This window comes from Bacillus rossius, chromosome 5 (assembly GCF_032445375.1).
Source record: "Bacillus rossius redtenbacheri isolate Brsri chromosome 5, Brsri_v3, whole genome shotgun sequence".
In the NCBI taxonomy this organism is placed as follows: Eukaryota; Metazoa; Arthropoda; class Insecta; order Phasmatodea; family Bacillidae; genus Bacillus; species Bacillus rossius.
The window spans coordinates 54,124,931-54,146,339 of record NC_086333.1 but is presented as its reverse complement, the minus strand read 5'-3'; the positions used below and the strand labels follow the sequence as shown (position 1 = coordinate 54,146,339).

At 37.8% G+C, this 21,409-nt stretch overlaps 1 protein-coding gene across 1 annotated transcript in view; it reads right to left on the bottom strand.

Annotated features, from left to right (window-relative positions):
* LOC134531812 (ATP-binding cassette sub-family C member 4-like) overlaps positions 1–848 on the bottom strand; it is an 89,898-nt gene extending 89,050 nt beyond the window's left edge. The window contains exon 1 of the mRNA XM_063367761.1: positions 631–848. The gene's annotated coding sequence lies outside the window, so the exon portion shown is untranslated. The remainder of the gene's footprint in view (positions 1–630) is intronic.
* Between the last annotated feature and the right edge of the window lie 20,561 nt (positions 849–21,409).

The window sequence follows — 21,409 nt, the reverse complement described above, 5'->3', positions numbered from 1 at the left end:
CTAAACTACATATTTACCAATTTAAGTATTTAAGTTAACATAAATATACAATTCAAATTAAATTAGAACTCGGGAGGGGTTATCAACCCCCCCCCCCCCCTTTAAAAAAACGCTATGGAGCTACACCTGAATTAAAAACATACTGTCATAAAATCCATCCCAGGAGAGGAAGGAGGTTTGGTATTATTAAATCCTCAGCAAACACTAGCTGTAACTTGTAACTGCTTTGTGTACCACAGAACATTGTTCTCATCTTAGCGAATAGAGCGAGATTTCGCACTTGTTTGCACAGTTCTGAAAACATAGTTCAAGAACTAAGCTCTTACAAAGGTCTGTTGAAACATGCTAAGTAATAACAAATGTTGGGGATCTTCGAATTAATCTAATGTACACTATGAAATCAATATACTTTCAAAATATTATTTGTAACACATACGTATGCCATGATAAACTAACAGAGGTACTAGGATACATTGTATTACGTTCATTATCTAAAAATAAATCTGTTCCTATAAATCAAGCTAGTAACAAACTCAACACGACGTAACTACGAAACCCATCGAAAATGAAACTCACACTGTAATTTGCTATATCAGTCCATTAAGAGTAGAAATTGTATTATTCACTCACCAGATTTATTCGTTCTTCTGATCCGGCACTGAAGCGTATCGATTGCCAACCACACAATCACTCGAAATACGTATCAGTCGCAAGACTACCTCACGACGAAATGCAGTGGCACATAAGACACAACGCTACACCATTCAAACCCGAACACACTTCACTACAAATAGCTGATAGCTCCTATATTCCATTGTCCCCTCCACTGGAAAAAAAAAAAAAAAAAATCAGCCGGCACTGCTTGTTCGAGGCTGGCTCCGCTAGCGCATCATAGCGGAGAATCACGGAACTCTGGCCAGCCGCAATCCGTAATACTGGTCAGTGATGACGTAACTACTGTACGCGTACCATAACACGGGAATCCTGATAGCCACTCAAACGATAGCGTGTTCGTACTTCTGAGATAGTAGTTATCAAAAGCAGTTATAAAAAATATTGTTTGATATTTTATAAATATATTATTAATGGTTACTGTTCTAGGACATACTTAATTTTTATGAAATGTTTGTAGGTTAATTTATGTTAGATTAGTTTTAATAATATGTATAACATTAACTAACTTTACCTACAGCAAAAAGCAGTTCACAAAAACAGTGTATAAAATTTTCATCAAAACTAGGTTATGTATAACATAATATAACATAACGTAGTTTAAATAAAAGTTAGTATACTAGGCATGTGGTTCTTTTGTATCCAGTTATTTGCCTTTACTCTCTTCGGCGGCATACTAATTACATAGTGTGAACCGAAAAAAAAGTGAAAGACTAAGTTTCAACCCAGTAAAACTAAATGAAAATTCTCTCTGTTTGTGTATGGCTATAAGTTATAGGTGACAGTGAAACACAAGAGCGGACTGAATTATTTGGAAGGGAGAAAGGACCGAAAGCTTTACCACCGTTCTTTTGAGACAAGCAGACAGCCGAATATTCACTTGAAACATTTCCTTTTAAAATCAACCAAAATACTGATTATGTCCTGATGAAATAATAGTTCTTCGCTTGACATAGATGGAATTATTTCAATTGATAAAATTCAATCAAGCAAAAGGAACCAAATTCGAAGAAATTATGACCAATAACCACGTGACTAAGAATTTATAAGAACACAAGTTATATAATGTATTTGATAAATCGCTTATTATAATACGTACATAACAGGTATTAACGCCAACTGCAGTCAAACTGCTTACAATGATTCATGTAATCGGTAGAGAAAACGTAGTTCCTCATTCTCAATTTTGGTTCTTACAGTTAACCATAGTCTCAATAACTCCCCCTTTTTTTTCTTATTAAAACCCACTACCGCTGATGTCACAACTACCTACCAGCTTTATGATTTGCAGATGAGAAATATATCTCATCTAGGTTCATGACATCATTCAGAATTACCGGGATGGACAGTATACACTCTATCCAACACATCATCTTTTTAATTTCTGGAAAACCTGTCACGACCTTTCCATTTTTCCTCAAGATGGCGGATCCAAAATGGCAGCCGGGGTCAAGGTCAAAGGTTAAGGTCACGTTCATCAAAGATGGCTGCCATGACGTCACAATCCAAGATGGCGGTCGGCACCACGGCACCACAGCCTGAAGCCTGTGCCAGGAGGTACCAAAACATACTACTTAAAACCAATATTAAATTTTTTTTTAACTCATAAATTCTACAATTTAAAGTTGCTGAAACATACATCAGAAAGAGAGGAGTAAAATTTATTAACAAAAATAAAAAAACAAGAATTAAATCAAACATATATGTTTGCTTCTTCAAAAAACTAAATTGTTTTTATGCCGAATGTTAAGTACGTTTGGAAATTTGTGTAAATTATTACGTATTGTTATCTGATTCCTGTTATTATGTAAAGCTTATTGTTGATGTATAACCTGTTTTTTTTTAATGTACCATTGAAATATTCTTTCGTTGAAAATATGAATTTAAAAAAAATAAATTAACATCTCTCTTTTGATTACGGAATGTTGTTTTAATGCACCTATGTAATAATGTACCTAAGTATTTTACTTTTTATTTTGATATATTATTATGATAGTTTGTTCCATTGACTTACAGTCTCTATAGTTATATAATCTCTATCAGAATGTATTACATAAAAAAATTTAGCGTGTATAATGTATTTCACCTATATTTAAAAATATATAAATTCTTATGTAGCTAATGCGTAAATGTAGGCTATTTTTGACTTGATAACGTCTTATAAATCGATGAACGCCAGCTGCACGCACGAAAAATTGTCACGTTCCGCCTGAGCCGAGTGTGCAAGAACCGGCCAGCCACCGTGCGAGATAATCTTATATAATATCAAACAGGTTAAGGCGGCTTTTTAACTATTTGTTCGTGATTATATTTAAACAAATTATTTAAAATAAATTTGCAAAAAGTGTAAATAATATGTGAAAATTAAAAAGTATGCAATTTTTTCATCAATGTTTTCTTATGGCGTTATCACGTAAAATTATCGTCCGTAATCCGACTTTATAGACAACCCCCCCTTTTTTTTACTACGTATTTTTCCTTTTAAATCCGTGATTGTTTCTGTGCCGCAGTTTCGGTCAACGTTATCAGCGAATGTATGTAAGTCGAGGCCGAGAATCCCTACCGGTCCTCGTGGCGATATGCGCGGTGTTGCGCAACTAGAGTGCGAAGTGATGCGGCAGTTTCTCGTTCAATGTCACCGTTGAAGAGGCCACATGCAACATGACGGCGCAACAATTACGAAGGCAGGACAGTATAACGTCAATGACGGATCCATACATATGTGAGATAACATTTTAATGTGGGTGTTAGTAAAGAAATGAAACCGTAAAGATAACAACTCAATATAATTCCATGGTTGTGGATTACATTTTAGCCTTTAAGTAAGGTTAGGAAAAAAATGTAGTAATGATTGATAGTAAATATCGCTGATTGCAATGTATATTTAATTGGAATCCAATGAGAACAAAAACAATTTCAAAAAAACCTTTAATGAGCAGAAACATACTTTAAAACTTTGACTACCTGTGTAGATAATTACAAGGGTTTTACAAAAATTTTACAGTGATGTTTACGTTAAATAACATATTAATTAAAAAAACTTCCTACAAAATTATATTGTAACTGAAAGCACTGCTACAATGACCTCAATACAAATTATAAATAAAAAATATTTAACGTTAATGCCTTTGCACACATTTTACTTGTCTTAATTGTTTGCTTTAGAAATTTGTTTCTTTTTTTTTAAGTTTAGCAGAACAATTTTTAATTTTTTTTTCTAGGTAATGATTTTTCTGACATTTCCGTTTGCATTTATATCTATACTAATATTATAAAGCTGAAGAGTTTGTTTGTTCGTTCGTTTGTTTGAACGCGCTAATCTCAGGAACCACTGGTCCGATTTAAAAATTCTTTCAGTGTTGGATAGTACATTTATCGAGGAAGGCAATAGGCTATATTATATCATCAATAACATTAGGGATCCTTACTAAAAGTCCAATTTAGAATCAAATGCGTTGGAGGGGGTTAGATACAGCATGCAGTACACGTACGAAGTGTGTGTTGACAATGCCGCAGGCGCTAGAAGTTTATTTCCTATTTCCTATTAACATCGTTGCCACGCACTAGATGCCTTATCATTCTTAATTTTCCCATACAAGTAAAAAACACCCGTGTGATATTAACAACTAAGCAATCAGTACCCTCATAAGAGTTTAATTAGTATTTAAATACTTTTTATCACTTTAAATCGCAAACCTAAACTATTGTTTTTTTTCCTCTATCTGTGTTTAATTTGTTTTTTATTGCCCTTTTTTTTCCAAGTATATATATTTTACAGCTCGACATCGAATGAAATCAAGATGGCGGTCTCCAGCAGATATAAACAAGAATGCTGCCTCCGACAGATGCTGGAGATGTTATAGTAACATGATGAGCAATGCATAGTAGTGGGGTGCTCGATTATAAGAGATAGTTAAAATTGATTTAAATGTTATTTAATTTTTTTTCTTTTTTCTTTTTTCCCGACTTTCTAAGTTAATAATTATGATTTTCAATAGATGGTGGATTTAACGATATGTGCAACGCATAGGAGTGGGGTGTTCGATTATAAGGTGATGGTGTGATTTAATAATAATTTTATTATATAATTTTTTTATTATTAATGATGTCATAAATCAAAATGGCGGAATATTATAGAAAACAAAATGGCGGAATGTTCTAGAAAAACATAATGGTGGTTGGAAGTGACGTAATTCAAGATGGCCTCCAGAAGAGATGCAATCTAAGATGGTCGCAGGAAGTGACTTAGTCCAATATGGCCGCCGGAAGTGTCGTCATCCAAGATGGCTGCCGGAAGTGACGTCATCCAAGATGGCCGAAGCTGATCCTTGGATCCCAACCCGGGACCCGGTGTGCCAGAACATACCAAATACTCCTACTTACTCCCACCAAATGCCGTAAGTCGTGAGCTGATAAGATGCGACACGTAACAAATGGTCAGTCGTCGCAAGCGTCACGTGGGCGACCCCAGAGCGGAGGCGTGTCGCCTTCATGCTCAAGGAGGCGAGAGCGATATGAAACAACTGCGATATGAAACTAGTAAACGTGCCAATACCATCTGCTTTGGAATCAATATCAAGATAACAGAAGTTCGAGGACTGATTGCACAACGCACGCAACCATTCTTGCTAGCACTGCAGCTGCACCGGCTACAACTGCCGGTGTAACTACACCAGCACGCTTGCATGACAAAATAGTGAATATATTGAGGTCATGGGTCATTAAACACACCAACAATGTTCAACAGCCTCAGAAAAAAATAGCGTGAGCGAGTCTTTCAGTCAGGCCCCCCACATCATTTTGTGGGCCCCGTTGCTAGAAGTCATGATGCCCCCCCCCCCCTTTTTTTGTAACAGAGATAAAAAAAAATGTTTTTTTTCCTTTATGTACATTGATTTAGTTATATATATTTTTTAAATTTTCACAGTTATTTTTAAAATACATTAAAACTAGTTTTAAGTCAGTGTTTCGATTGACAACGTAAATTTATTTTGAATAATGGCAAATAAATGAGTGTAAGTGTTCTGCACTGTCAACATGGTGTCACGTCAATTGGTGGTGGTTTTGTTACTCACAGTTGTAGATTCAGACACGTTCTGTACGCACAGCATATTCCAAATAATATTACTCTGGTGTAATATTTCATCGGTAAATACATTTAGGCCTTACTATTTAATTGTTTTCTATGATTTATTTAAAATTGACTACTATTTTGTTTTAATTTTTTTTTTCTTTCCTTTGCAGGCCCCCTAGATCGGTAGCACCGGCCATGTGGGGGCCCTGCTTTCAGTACTCGCCGGTGATGTGTAAACATCTAATTTCGGCAGCGTGTTCTCATGTTGTTCATGTTGCAAATACACTTATAATATAACTGGGTCACTAATTTAACGTAGAATTCGTTAAAGTAAATGCAGAGCATCATAAATATACTGATAAATAAAATAATCATTTTTCAAGCACAAAAATTTCTGAACGCGAATCACAAGCGTACTTTCTGCGTCCATCGCTAGAATTCGCTGCCTGCAATAGTAAACTTGCCTGCTACCATCGCGCACAGATAGCAGCACGAAACAACAGGAAATTTTAAACTATTATAAACTGCTCAGATAAAAAACGAAAAAGACTTGAAACAATCCTAAACCCCGGCTTTGGACCTGATTTTTGACAAGGCATTTTATTACACTACTGTCCATCTTGTTGAAATTCACTAAACTCTCGTCGCACAGGCCGTTATGCATCATCAACACCTGCGCAGAAGCGTGTGCGACGAACGCGCCCGTGCGCGCAGCGGAGTGCCGATGTGAACAGTGCGCGAACGCTACGAAGATAGCGCCGCCGGGCGTGCAAGGTGCTTCCGCCAAACTACGCAATAAGGGTTCATGCATTTCTTTCCAGGCACAAACTTAAACTTGTAACTGCTTTGAATTACTTTTCCCATAAACACAAATTGTTCAACTTGCGACTATGTCGTAAAACTGGCCGCTTCTGTTTTCCCGCGCTCTGTGCTTTTTTGGCGGGAGTTAGCGTCTCCCTCCAGCCCGGCGCTGGGAAGGGACGAAGGGAGGCAGTCGCCGTCGGGAGCTGACACGGGCCGGCAGCCTCCACGTTACCGGGAGCAGCTCTTTCGCGCGCGAACGAGCATGTAGGGGAAACATCCGTCATGTCGACATAGTACATATTGCTCATCACGTGCACGGGCAGCACAACGACAACTGTGTCGTATATTGTCTGAGTGTCACGTATTCACATTAATATTAGCGTTAGAGACTTCGTGCCACGCGGGAACGTCCGCCGCGTCACTCGTCGGTAAGAGACCTTCACGGGCAACGGAATCGGTGCCGCCACTGGAAGGGGAAACGTTAGTGCAGAGACGGATATCCGTGAAACAGGAACGGCCAGGAGTACGACAGCAGCGCGTACCTCGTTCCAGTAATAATAAACCTCTGTAATTTGCCAGTGTATTCATCTTTTAATTTAGTACCGTGTCCAGGGTAGCCTGAACGACCCAGCAGGGATTCTTCCTGTCGGCACGCCTCTGCCTTCGGTCACTTGGCCGAACCGAACCCTGAGACCCACGTATTTTCTTGCGGACTTAATCACTACAGGGAGTCAGACGGAGCGGTGTCAACAGTGACGTAGCTAAGGTGACTGGCGCCACTGGCCAGAATTGAAAATGGCGCCCCCTCTTGGATTAAAAAAGGTTTGGGGGGGGGGGGGGGGGGGTTCAATAACGCGAAACCGTCGTGGCGGCGCCCATATACTTCTGAGTACACGTCACTGAGCCTAAAATTTTTCAGCCTAAAATTATGCTGGATGTATTTCAGGCTGAGTGACTGTAGGCTGAGTGACTATAGGCTATGTTACTTTAGGCTTAGTGATTTTAGGCTGAATGACTTTAGGCTGAGTGACTTTAGGCTGAACGACTTTAGGCTGAGTGACTTTAGGCTGAACGATTTTAGGCTGTGTGACTTTAGGCTGAATGACTTTAGGCTGGATGACTTTAGGCTGAATGACTTTAGGCTGAGTGATTTTAGGCTTAATGACTTTAGGCTGTGTGACTTTAGGCTGAATAGTGTTTCAGAGAGGGTATTAGGCTGAACGATTTTAGGCTAAGTGGTGGCAGTCCATACTTCTATGGTATTAATAAAATATTAATAAGAAACATTTGTAAACACATATTATACCTCTAAGTATGTATATGTTTGTAATTTATTTGTTTTTTGCTTAAACGAATGAAACCAGACCTTAAATATTTCTTACAAACAAACCTTAACCCTATCTTGCTGATTCAACATTATTGTATAATATTACTATATTATAGTGTTATTAAAAAAGTAAAAAAAAAAAAAAACAAGTTTTTTCTAGTTACGAGATTCGAATCACATCCCTTGAAGCTAACAAGCGCGTGTCCTACTGTGCTATTAAGCATATTAGAAATTAAGATGGGAATATTTATTATAGCCTACCAGGTTTCTTACGTATTTTTAATAGTAAAAATACTTTTTACTGCGATTATTTTCTTCAACCAAATATATTCCCGGGTAGTTTGACTATCATAAATATACTTTTGGTTCATTAATAAACTTGGTATGACCCTTAATATTTACGAAAGTGACAGTATACGGTTTTATGTTGCTACACGTGAGTCCGCCATCTTGTTTACACATTTCCGTTCATCGACTTTTGGTTCAATTTTCACGCAGAGACTACAAATGTTTTATACCGTGAACTAAGATTTTCACACATAAAAAAAAATTTTCCTTTCAATTATTTTCGCTTTAATTGTAAAATCCGAATGACATCGCTAACATTAATTTCGATGTGGAAGTTATAGGCTAAATCTTGGCATATTGAAGATAAACTGTACACCCAAATTTTTTACTACTACAGAATACCCAATATCGTCAAGTTTTATTACTTTTGCCTTTAAAATACAATCACTAATAAAATAGTTGATTTTAATATACCCTTTGGTGGCTAATACATCGTGGCATATCGGGGCTATCCTACTACACTCAAAATGTATTAATTAAGAAAGAAAATGTTGTTTCATGTGTAAATAGGTAAACATCATTAGATAAAAAGAAATGATCGTCCACATACATTTTGTGTAAAACCATACAATTTTTTATTATAGGCCTATATAAACAATATAATTACAAAATAAACAAAAAAGAATAATAAGAAAACAATTGCATGCGTGATGTCACTTTACATGGGCTTGACAGTGATAGCACCAGTGATAGCACCACGGGGCCCTCTGTTTTTTGTTATCAGAGACAAACACGACTCGAGATTACAGTCTATTCCACAGCAATAATAATTTATCGCTATAGCAAGTTTCCTATCACACACGTGAAACTGTTACGAAACTGATGTCGCAAGATTATGAAATTTCGTCCCTTCATACTTAAGATATTTCATATCACTTCTTCAAAGACACGAGAAGTGTCCTAGAGATTGTCATTGAAACTGCTATTCACAGTCAACTGGAGACAAGCAATCGAAAAGACATGACTCCCTTCAAACACAGGATGCAAAAATCATCCATGGAAAACCTACTTGGCATGATCACTTCGCGATTTATCTACTGCGTGAATTAATCTGTGTGTGAATGTGTGTGTGACTATGTATGTAATGTTATGAAAAGCCATTCCATTTTATTAAGTAGATTTCGAAGAAAGACTGTCCATTGTCACCGTTACCATGGTGCGAAGTTCGGAATTTTTTTTTACATAGTTCTTCGTTTCAAATTGCACAAATCACTTCCAAACTGAAACCTAAAATAAAATGGAAAATATCAAAGAGGTGAAAATGGGTCCCGGATAAAAACCGAGGAACACCCCCCCCCCCCCCCACCTCTTTCATAGACCGGATGTACCGTGGCTAGGTCACTGCCGGAGATGTCTGAAATGTCACAGCCTGTGTCGGCCCGTCGGTCAGCAATGTATGTTGCCTGATAACTCGAGGACTAAATTTTTTTTTTGTAATTTTTCCTTACTGCGTATCTATTTTAAATAAAAGATTTAATATGCATATCTTCCAAATAAAAAGAAAATAGTAATTGCACAGTTTAAAATTACAAACTCATTCAACTGGTTACTTAATTTTAATATTTTACGTTAAAAAACTATTGGATATGCTACATAGATCGATTACTACCGGGAAGAATGCTCCTAAAGGTACATATTTTCAAAATCAAATATATTTTTGTAATTCTAGATCTTTGCGTCATTCTATGCGTTATATAATTTCAATAAACGTATTTTAAAAAGACTCGTATAGCTTAACAACCGGTTGAATGGTTTATTACGTGTATGTTATATGAAAAAAAAGAAGACACTATATAGAATTGGTGGTGCGTTTTAACTCATATAAAAAAACACCAGAAAAAAGTGTCTTTTTTTAGAATGTTCAATAATAATTTTTTCTCGATCATTTATTTGGCATTTATTTAACATGGAATTTATATACTGACTTTTCACTAGAAATTATCAATACAATTAAATACCTCAATAACTGCCAAATTCATAAATATATTTTACAAGCTACATTAAAAGCTGAAAACGGGTCAGATTCATAATTATTTTCACATTTACAAAAAAAAAAAATACAACGTAATAATATGAATACATGGTTACTTTCTAAGTTATTTAAATGTTATTTTAAAATGTATTGCAAGCATCCCACAAAAAAAAAATTTAATATCGTTCATAGCTTTTCTTTGAGAGGTTTAAACAAGTTAACGATTAATCTAAATGTGTAAGATGGTATTTCAGTACATTTATTGAACATGTAACCTTGACACTAATACATATTTAGGCTAAAACGGTTATTTTCATGCCTACACGCTTTTTTTTTTTAATTTCAGGGCACGTACTTAGTTTTCAATTTATGGACGACTTAATGGAAAACGAACACAAATTCAGCAAAATGGTGTGTAAGTCAAAACTATAAAAATCTAATCTAAAACGATTGTTATTAAATAATTATTCTCACGCGATCATACAGATTGTGTGTATTTATCGGCGAATGTTGTTCATAACGTCACATGCAGATGTTGCATTCTGACCTGTCTGATCTCAAATGTTCAAGTAGGCCAGCTATGGTTAGTCTGGGGCGACGGAAGACTACCATATCGGAAGACTACCATAATGACAGTATTCCGCCTGGCCTCTTCGAAAAAGGCGGAAAAGTATGTACTGTCGACGTTAGGGCCGTTCCCGTGGTTCGGAGTCGCTGCCCAGCTGCTCCGGCAGAGAAAGTTCGTGCCACGTGGCAAGGGAACTAGCCTAACTCGGGTGAAATAAAAGAGTTTATGACGTTAATTTGGGTTTACTTTACACGTCACACACTGTACATGGGCTGTCACGGGCCCCCATCTGTGACAGTCCATCAAGGCGAGGCCCGGCTCCACGCACTTTGATCGCGACACGACACTAGTAGTGACCTGACTGGCGGTGACACGACAGTGACGCGACTGACAGTGGCGTGAATGACGGTGACGTGACTGACAATGCGAATGACGGTGAAGTGACCGACGAAGATGCGAATGACGGGGACGTGACAACAGTGACGCGACTGACAGTGTCCGTTCTGCTCTCACTCACAACTTCGCGATCGCACTCTCTCATCCCACTCAGGCGACTGACTCGACGCACGCTCCGCGACGTCTCAGCGGCCTCCCCCCTCGCCATGCGCACATGAATTCCCCCCCCCCCCCCCCTTCTCATAGTGGGCGAGTGCGTGGAGCCTTTGAATATATATACTGTATAGAAGTCGCCAGCCCAGGTTAAAAATTCTAATACGGTTTTGAGGTAGTTGGTTAATTCATCGCCGCAATCGCCACCATCTCTAGGGCATCGACTTGTGGTGGTCCCTAGCGGACAAGTGTCGTACTCTTCAAGCACCCCTTCCCCCTCCTGTTGAACGACGTTGAGCTGCAGCTTTGAATATATATACTGTATAGAAGTCGCGAGTGGATAGGATTTACTCTACGTCTTTCAGAAGCCTATGATGAGCAGCTTGGGAACTTCACCGCTGCAGTGCGCTGCCGTAATGCCCTGTATCGTCTTAGTTGTTATTTACACGTTAGAGCGCAGCGCTGTCGCCCGCTGTCATTCCCCGCACCCCCCACGTATCATTCACTGCAGCTCAACGTCGTTCCACAGGAGGTGGAAGGGGGGTTTGAAGAGTTCGACACTTGTCCGCTAGGGACCACCACAAGTCGATGCCCTAGAGATGGTGGCGATTGCGGCGGTGAATTAACCAACTACCTCAAAACCGTATTAGAAATTTTAACCTGGGCTGGCGACTTCTACACAGTATATATATTCAAAGGCTGCAGTGAATGATGGATGAGGGGTGCGGGGAATAACAGCGGGCGACAGTGCTGCGCTCTAACGTGTAAATAACAACTAAGACGATACAGGGCGTTACGGCAGCGCACTGCAGCGGTGAAGTTCCCAAGCTGCTCATCATACGCTCCTGAAGAACGTAGAGTAAATCCTATCCACTCGCGACTTCTATACAGTATATATATTCAAAGGTGGAGCCCACATGGTCACAGGCGGGGAGACGCGACTCAGTCACCCGGGAAACACATCTACAGTTACACAACAACCAGGGCCGGTGCAAGGTAAATTGGCACCCTAGGCCAGGGGTCGGCAACCTGCGGCTCGCGAGCCACATGCGGCTCTTTGGATGTGAAGCTGCGGCTCTTTAGTTCCGTACCAGAAATACTGCATCACCAGGTCATTTATACAGAAAATACTTTTTTTATTACAAACCAGTAGTAAGTCTGGTTTTTTTCCACGCTTGTTATATTTTACTAAACAAAATGTCATCAAGCAGTTAAATTATCCATTTAAAGCTATCCATCCGCCCGAGTACTTACGGGCCCACCCAACAGATAGGCTTATATATGAATAAATTTTTCTTATGAATAAATATTAGTTTTTTTTATCAAAAAACTTTATTTATGCAAGTAGGTACTATTTATTGTTGGCAAGAAAAAATTTTGTGGCTCTTTAAAAACATTTAAATTTTGTAAATTTTAATTTTTGGCTCTTCCGACTCAAAAGGTTGCCGACCCCTGCCCTAGGCGAAAAACCTTAATGCCGCCCCCCCCCCCCCCCCCCCCACCGTCAGACACCCCAAAAAAAATTTTCCTTTCCTCAAAATACATCACGTAAGCCTAAGATTTTGTCAACAATCAAATGTAAGCAGGCTTTTTTTTTTACTTTAAATCATTTAATTTAAATAATTTTGGACTTTAAATAATTACTTATATCAATATAAACATTCCAAACTGTTACAAAAATCCATTTTCATCTAGTTTCAATAATTGTTAAACATATTATATCAGTTGTTATGTGTCGGGCTGCGCCGCCCCCAGATACTTGGCGCCCTAGGCGGTTGCCTAGTTCGCCTATATGGACGCGCCGGCCCTGACAACAACACAAATAGATATTTACACACTCACATAGTTACATAAACAAAACCCTTATGAAAAGACGCATCACTGTTATGTAGGCGCCTCTGCAGGGCGTTCCCCTCTCGGCCAAGGCCGTTTGTTACACTTTCGCGTACGGGCGCCGGCGCACACGCAAGCCTGAAGCAGCAACGGGCAATAATGGCCTCAGCGAGCCGGAGGAGCACTTGGGACGACGTCAGTGCCATAACGGAAATATGCCATAAGTCCAAAGGACGAGACAGAATTCTGCCATATTTTCTTACACCCTCCATGGAATGAGTACAGCAGCATTGTCCTCGAAGTAGTGTATAGAATACTCGGTAGGTAGCGCTGTCAACCCTCTAGCTGTTTCTCAGGTTAACTTTAAAGAATACAGATAGCGCTTCAGACGGTGATAGTTGCAATAAAACACCTATCCAGATCGCGGACGAGAAGAAAGAAATGTTTCCAAAAATGTTATATAGGTAGCACTGTATTCTTATTACGACAATTAAAAAAAATACATGTAGTACCTAGTATTCCATTCTGCCAAAATTTCGTATACATTCTACGGAATGAGGAAAACGGCCTTACTCGTAATATTGTAATGTAACTAGCATCATAGAATTTACATTTTTGCACACTGGAATAATTCAAGTAATCTTAGATCATTATTTAATGTGTACAAATCCAACGCAAATATTCAAGGATTTTCTTATGTAATGTGTTATATGACTGAACACAAAAAACTCCGATATGAAGGTTTTTAATGTCTATAATAAATTATTTAAAGTCTACAAAATGTGTTTTTAAGATGCTGAAAGGCGAGGGAAATATTTTTTTTGTAGTGTAGTTTGTTGGCACAGGGCAAGCAGCACAGGCGCTCTAGGGGAGACATAGGCTCGTACATTTAGAATGTTGATGGGCTTTGCACAGGCTTGTAGTCTTTCAAAAATAAACTCTGCTGAAATTTAAGTACTTTTTATATTAGAAAATTAAAACATATTACTATGCGTAGCATATTATCCTGCTTCATTAAAACAGTCAGATATAATTGAAATTCAGTTTCTGTGCCTTACATCACCTTTAAACGAATTATGACATAAAATAACAACAAAAACACATTAACACAAGATATACACTGATACACATCAATGCGACAAAACACGAAACAACACTACACACAGATAGATAAAGATTAATAATGTTCAGTTAACCAATTGGTTACTTTGGTTTTCACAAAAATCTTAAACAGAAACTAAAATTTTGTATACAAAATAAATATGTAGATGACAAAAGTTTTACCAATGAATATTTGTAGATTATTCAAAAGGAGTTATAATTTTTTACACATTTTATAGTTACTAATGGTTTTAAAAGTGTCACTAATTCTGTAATTGCAAGTTGGAATTATTAATCCAAACCGAGTCATTTAGTCTGAACCAACATACGCCCCGGGCGCAAAGCTGTGGGGGCGCCGAAATCGCTTGCATTGTAATTCCTACTACAACTGGTAACTGGTAAAAAGTTTTTTAACTTGCATGCCAGGAATGTCTAATCTGATTTACAATATAACGTCTCAACATATTTAATGAACAAGTCTAGTGAATATACGGACTACTTTATGGACATAGTGGGTTCATGCCTGGAAGGTACAGTAGCACAGAAACTGTTACATGTAGGTATGGAAAATGCTTAAATAGCACCATTTTTCCGTGGGAGGGCCCCCGGACCCCCCGCTTTTTTGGTGTGGAAGTGCAAAAAAAGAGAAGGGGGGGGGGGCGCATGAATCCATTCATGCCCCGGGTGCTAGAGACTCTAGTTGCGGCCCTGCTGGTTGGAAATGCTGTGTTTGTTTTTATCTATTCTTAATTGCAATTGTTTTTATTTCTGTACATCTATATGTTAAAATACTCTTCTAATGGTTTTCACAGCACATGCTAAAAACATAATGCTGGAATCACAATACCCTGTAACATCCCCAACATGACAAAAACACCACCACAGCCAATAAGATGTAAGGTAGTAGCAGTGGCGTAGCTTGGGGGGTGCGGAGGGGGCGGCCCGCCCCGGGCGGCAGCCCGCGGGAGCGGGTCGCCGGTGAAGCGGGTTGAGATCTGATCTATGATTCATTCATTACATGTGTCAGACACACTATAATGTTCCATTTTTATCTAAAATTTTGCGCACCAACTATTTTTTAATATTTATTTAAATGAAAAACTGCGAAATCACTGACAGAGCTCTTTATAATGTTTGTTTGTTTACATACGAACGGCAACATCGCCGAGTTGAGCGGCACTCCTTATTATGTTAATTACTCATACAAAATCTTTTGTTTCACGCGTCGGCCCTTGTCGATGCCTCTCTTTGAATTTAGTACTACGCATTGTACTGTAAAGTTTGACCTTAATCCAGGGCAAACCAAACAACTTCCGCAAACCGGGACACAGTAAAACTCCTATATTGCCCCGTACCGCGAGCGCAGGTAAATCCAAAAAAATTTTAAAACCCAAACTAATATCAGGCTTAAAAATACTAATAAGGTCGCGAACAGTGAGAGGAGGCAGCAAGTTAAAAAGACGCAAAATTTATATGACAAAATTTAATAAATATATCTATCATAAAATCGTTTCATCACAAATCGGTGCATCCATCATAAAATACATAACCTATTACTACTTATAAAAAAATAGCTATATAATAATACTAAAAAAACACTTTAACCATTCCCCCAAAAAATTATAATTTGATCATATACTTCGGAGCTCCGAAAATTAAATATAATTTCCAAAAAGGCATTAAAAATATATAAGAACATATTAATACAAATACAAATACAAAAATAGATACGCACCGGGCGTATCACCGCTGTAAATACCAATTAACATAGGCGAAATCTAGCAAAAAATTGACACAACTTAACATGCAAATAAATATACCAAAAATTTAGCAAATTACAAATTATGGGTTTACAAGCCCTTCTCAGTTAAGTCATTTTCTAACGGTCGACGCCTTTTTTCTTCTAGGTCTGGCAGGGATTGGGTGAAACACGCTGAACGTAAAATCCCAGTTTCAGTTTTATTAGTCCGTTAATTTAAATCCCAAAAATCCACAAATTATAGTTTCGCACCAGGGGTCAAAGGGGTCAACGGGGCAGTGGCACGGCTGGCACTTACTGGCTTTTTGACGTCGTGATGTCTGGTCACCAAATACACTCGTTTGCTCACGAGTGTTTTTAATGGCAAACCCTTGCCATTATACGTTACCGTAGCTGCAGGTAATTGTACGGATATGACGAATCCTTCGCCATACCGTCTTGGAGTTTATTTCGGCGCACATAATTCATCCTTGGAAAATCCTCGCGATATTCACACACGCCTCACCAACCAATCGCGTTCATCGTACCAAAGCGTTCTAAATTATATATATATGAACCCCGTTCATATTCAAAAAGGAACACTCGTATACAGTTACTTCGATGTGGAACCATCACCATGGCCAACCCGCGTTTTACTTCACGTGCGCGCCCGCCTGGGCCTACCATACGACTCCGCTCGCCCGTCTCACCCGACGTCACACAATCAGCTGTTCTGCTCGCACGCCGTCTAGCGCAGCGATTACCAACATGTAGCTGTCAAGATGCTTAAAAATAAGTTTGAGGTAGTTCTTGAGGTACTGGAACAATTAACAGATTCATCTCAAACTTCCGAAACAAGATCGGGAGCCAGTCTTCTCCTGACAACCATGCAGTCATTTAACTTCCTAACTTTTCTTGGCTTTTGGGCTGCAGTGCTACCTGAAGTAGATGACGCACAGATTTACCTGCAGCAACGAGGACTAAGTGTGGATAAGTGTGCTCAGAAACTCTGCGCTTTGAAAACCCTCTTAGTGGAAAGTAGAGACCGTTTCGTGCAAGAAGCAATTGACTTTGCTAAGACTCTCTGCGAAAAACTCGGAATCAAACTCAAAACGAGAAGAATTCGCAAGAAAAAACGCATGCATGGCGATGAATCTTCTGAAGATGCATCTTTGTCTCACGAACAGGAAATCCGTCGAGAGATTATCGCATCATTCGACAAGATCATTCAAGAAATGACGACTCGATTCCAGCAAATTCAAGAAATATCGGACAAGTTCGGATTTTTGATGCCAGCGAAACTTTTGGACAGCAAGTTCGAGTGTGATCTTTCCCATGTATTAGAAGACATCGACAAGGACGAGTTTCAGATGGAGCGGAAGCGTCTTCAGCAGTTTGTTGTTGTTGCCTGTTCTGAATCAGAGGAAGATATAAGTGGTAAAGGACCACTGGAGCTCCTCCAGTTCATTTAATAACTGAATCTCGGAATTTTGGTTCCAAATATAGTCATCTTGATTCGTATATATTTGACTTTGGCGATTAGTGTTGCAAGTTGTAAGAGAAGTTTTTCAAAGTTGAAGCTAATAAAAAATTACCTCAGATCTACTATGAGCTCCGCTAGACTATAAAACTTGGCTATATTGTCGATTGAACAAGAATTGGCTGTCAATATTGATTTGACAAAGTTATTTCTGACTTCGCTGCTCATAAGGCCCGTAGAATCCGCTTGTAAAACCGCTCATCCTATTTTAACTTCAATAAAAGGTACCTCATTGCATATGAAATTTAATTTTAACTAAACACCTATAGAATGGGGGCGGCAAAATGGGTCTCCCGCCCCAGGCGCCGAGATGGCACGCTACGCCACTGGGTAGTAGGGAAGTCAATTATGTGCATAGAAAGTGACATCATTCAAACAATTGACTTTGAGGATATAATAGATTTTGCTCAACAGAAATCCCGAAAGAAAACATTATTTAATTGTAACAAAAAAAACCAGCGGCATACGAAGTACATAATTTAATTAATGACATATTAGGTATATTGTTTATTTAATTACCAATAATAAATAGAAGATCATAATAGAAAAAAAAGTTAGTATAATTCATTATCTTTACTTTCTAAAAGGGCCCCAAATTCTTGTGTGCCCGAGAGGGCCCCAGCATGGTTTATGATGGCCTTGACTATAGTACACAAGAGTTGATTATGGTACGAGAACCAGGATTTAAAAAGTACGTCTTAACAACTTTGTAGTACAATGTTGCTGTTCACACACGGCTCGCACGACCAGTGCTGCTCTCGGGTGACAGACACGCGCAACCTGCGTGCCACTAGCGCTACGTAGTACCGACGGTGCGCGACGTTACTTGTAGTAGACTGCTAGCGCTATCTTGCAGCGGTGCGGCGAAGCTCGCCGCTTTTTTCGACGGCTCGTCGTTCATGCGACCGTGGTCGAGCGTCGAGGTTCAAATATGAAAAATGGCAGAGAACGTGGGAACGAATTTCGAGTTAGTGAGCGGGTTGTAGACCCCGATTAAATTCATTTGTGGATCCTGATTTTCATGTTTTTTAAAGATAAAAAAAAAGGTTTTATGACAACCATGAAAAATTACATTACTATTTAGAGCCTGAAAATGTCCTTGTAAGTTCAGTCTGGGGTTCTGGAAATAAAAGTACAGCAGGAATTTATACTCCTAAAATAACACTTTTTAATGCAGTAAAAATATATATATATATATATATTTTTTTTTTAACACTGCAATCCTATAAATATACAAACGAGAAAGTTTGGATGTTTGTTACTCAATCATTTCTTTACTACCGAACCAATTTCAATGAAATTTGTAACAGAGGTACGCAACACATATATTGGCTAACTATATAGAAATATCATTAAAAAATTTAACCCGGCAGGGGGTTAAAATGGGGTAAATAGGAAATTAAAATAGTTAATTGTATCTCAGAAGCTTTAAAAAAAAAAAAAAATAAATAAAAAATTCAATTGTATTAACCAATAAAAACCTTATTTCTAAATTAATCCCACCCTTAAGTGTAAAAGGCGTAAGTATAAATTTATGCAGGAAAATTCATATCCAACCCAATTAGGGAGGGTGTTAAGGGGCCCGCCTACCTGGTCACACACACGGTGCGCAGAGCTTCAGGAAAAACAACGCGATTTCAAAACTACTCAAGATATCCGAGTGGGGTATGTTTACGAAAAGCATTTAAGAGTTCACTGAGGCCCGAAAAGTACTTTTAATTTTGGATCAGGTTTTTAAACTGTATTTCTAGAAGAGTTAAAATGGCTGAAGCGCATGTTTTCAGAGTAATTTTTAGGTATAAAACAAGTGGTACAGATTCTTGAAAGCACTTAAGGGGCTTGCATTACACCTTTATCTTCATTTCCCCGTAATATAAAAATACGGTCACCGCACAAATTTCACAGTTATCAATTGACGACGAGAAGACTGCGTGCCAGTTCACAGCCTTGCGCTTAGAGGCGATACCGCGCTAGAAATACCATCGAGCGTCGCGCTTATCATCCCGCCTCACTAACACACATACACCCCTGACGAGGCGGGCCCCTTAAGAAACAGCATGATCAAATGCATATAAAGTAATGTGTTACAAGGAGCAAGTATGTTTTGATTTATTAAAAAAATATTATCTACGAAGCAAATGAATGGATAGGTAAGATGTTGGGTTCACTTATAGAAATAATAATAGAATAATACGTTACATAGCGCATTTGGTTTATGGGAAAAAATCTTGCTACACACCCCCACACAGGATATGGATGTGCATATGTCTTTGTACATTTTTTTTTTTAGTTTTAAATATTTATTAAAATAAATATTATTTATTTACACGTTATTAGGTCAGATTGAGTCGTTATATTTGGCAGGAATATACGCACTTTCAACTGCTAAAAAAGATAAATTTGATAATTGTAAGTGCTGCATAAGCATAGGAAAAATTAAAAATAAGTAAAATGAAAAACACAAAAGGCAATTATAAAACTAAATTTTTACTGATAACCGATGATGTTACGATAAATCGCATTGGAATAGATCTCATTAACTTCGTTAGGGCAACCGTAAGTTAAGAATGGAAAATATTTGAAACATTAGAAAATTTACTCTGGATCTAAGAATTTTACTGTAAATCATGTACCACTAAAGTAGACAATGACAAGTCACAGAACCGAAATTTGAGATACAACTAAATCAGTTTCGATGGTCCAGTCCGTGTTTTTATACGTGCTACCGTTTGACCACAACGGACCTCTGAAGAAAGGTTTGAAGATCGACTTCAAAAAAGGCCTTTTAAGCTCCTCTCTCTCTTTCGGTCTTTGGGAGCATAGTCTCTTAAACACCCACACGAGGTGTGATCCATTTTTATTTTAATATACAGTCAATTGCTATTCAACCTTATAAGAAAATTTGAAACATTTAATCAATGGGAATTTCAAAAATGGTTAGAGGTGGTGGAGAATATAATTTAAAATTTTACTTTATAGTGTTTATGTGAGTTCTACCGCGTTTATTAGCATTCATAAAATTTTCAAGTATTTCATGATGCGTTGCTGTATTTAGGTTTCAGAAATCTGTTTTTCCCCAGTTAATATGTTGAAACAGGTTGACAGTGTTTTTTAAACCTAGCTAAGATAAATATTACAAAAAAAATATGAATCTTAAATGGAAATGCCCTAATTTTGTTCAGCACATTATGTTATAAGTAGATTGTTAAACATTAACCACGATTCATGTTTATTCTACTACGGGAAGGAATAATCTGATTTTGTCATGGACAAGATCTGCAAAGGGGACATTTTAATCTCTAGTTGCATTATTTGTTCAATGTATATGCGTGACATGAACAATTATCATGTTACACGAAAAATGATAAAATGATGTAACTGAACGAAGGTGAGTGTGATGTAATTAATATTGGTTTCTACACATAATGAGTTTTAAGAATAATTTTATCAAAAATAAATTGTGGTGCTATTCATAATTGAAAAGCAAACTAACATGCTTGAACTTACAATTGTAGTGTCTAATTGGACCAAATGCATAAAAAAGTTAGGGCTAGAGTCCTAAATAGATTTAAGAATTCTGGTGTAAACATATGTTTTGCAAATAAAATTTTTTGTTTAGCCCACAAAACCTATACATTTTTTAATGTAGTTAACCTATACTAACGTCCTGTCGAAATGTTTTACAGTGTTTTAAATGCACCTAAACTACTTAATTTTTCATTTGAATTGCAGGTAATATATTTATTTGAATATCAGAACGCTGGATTTACAGAAAAATATAAGTAATTTATAAAGGTCGAAAAACACAATATTTGATCAATTGTTTTTGCATAATTCGTCGCAATAGATTCTACCGGTGTAAATTTTACTGAGTTTGCTTTCA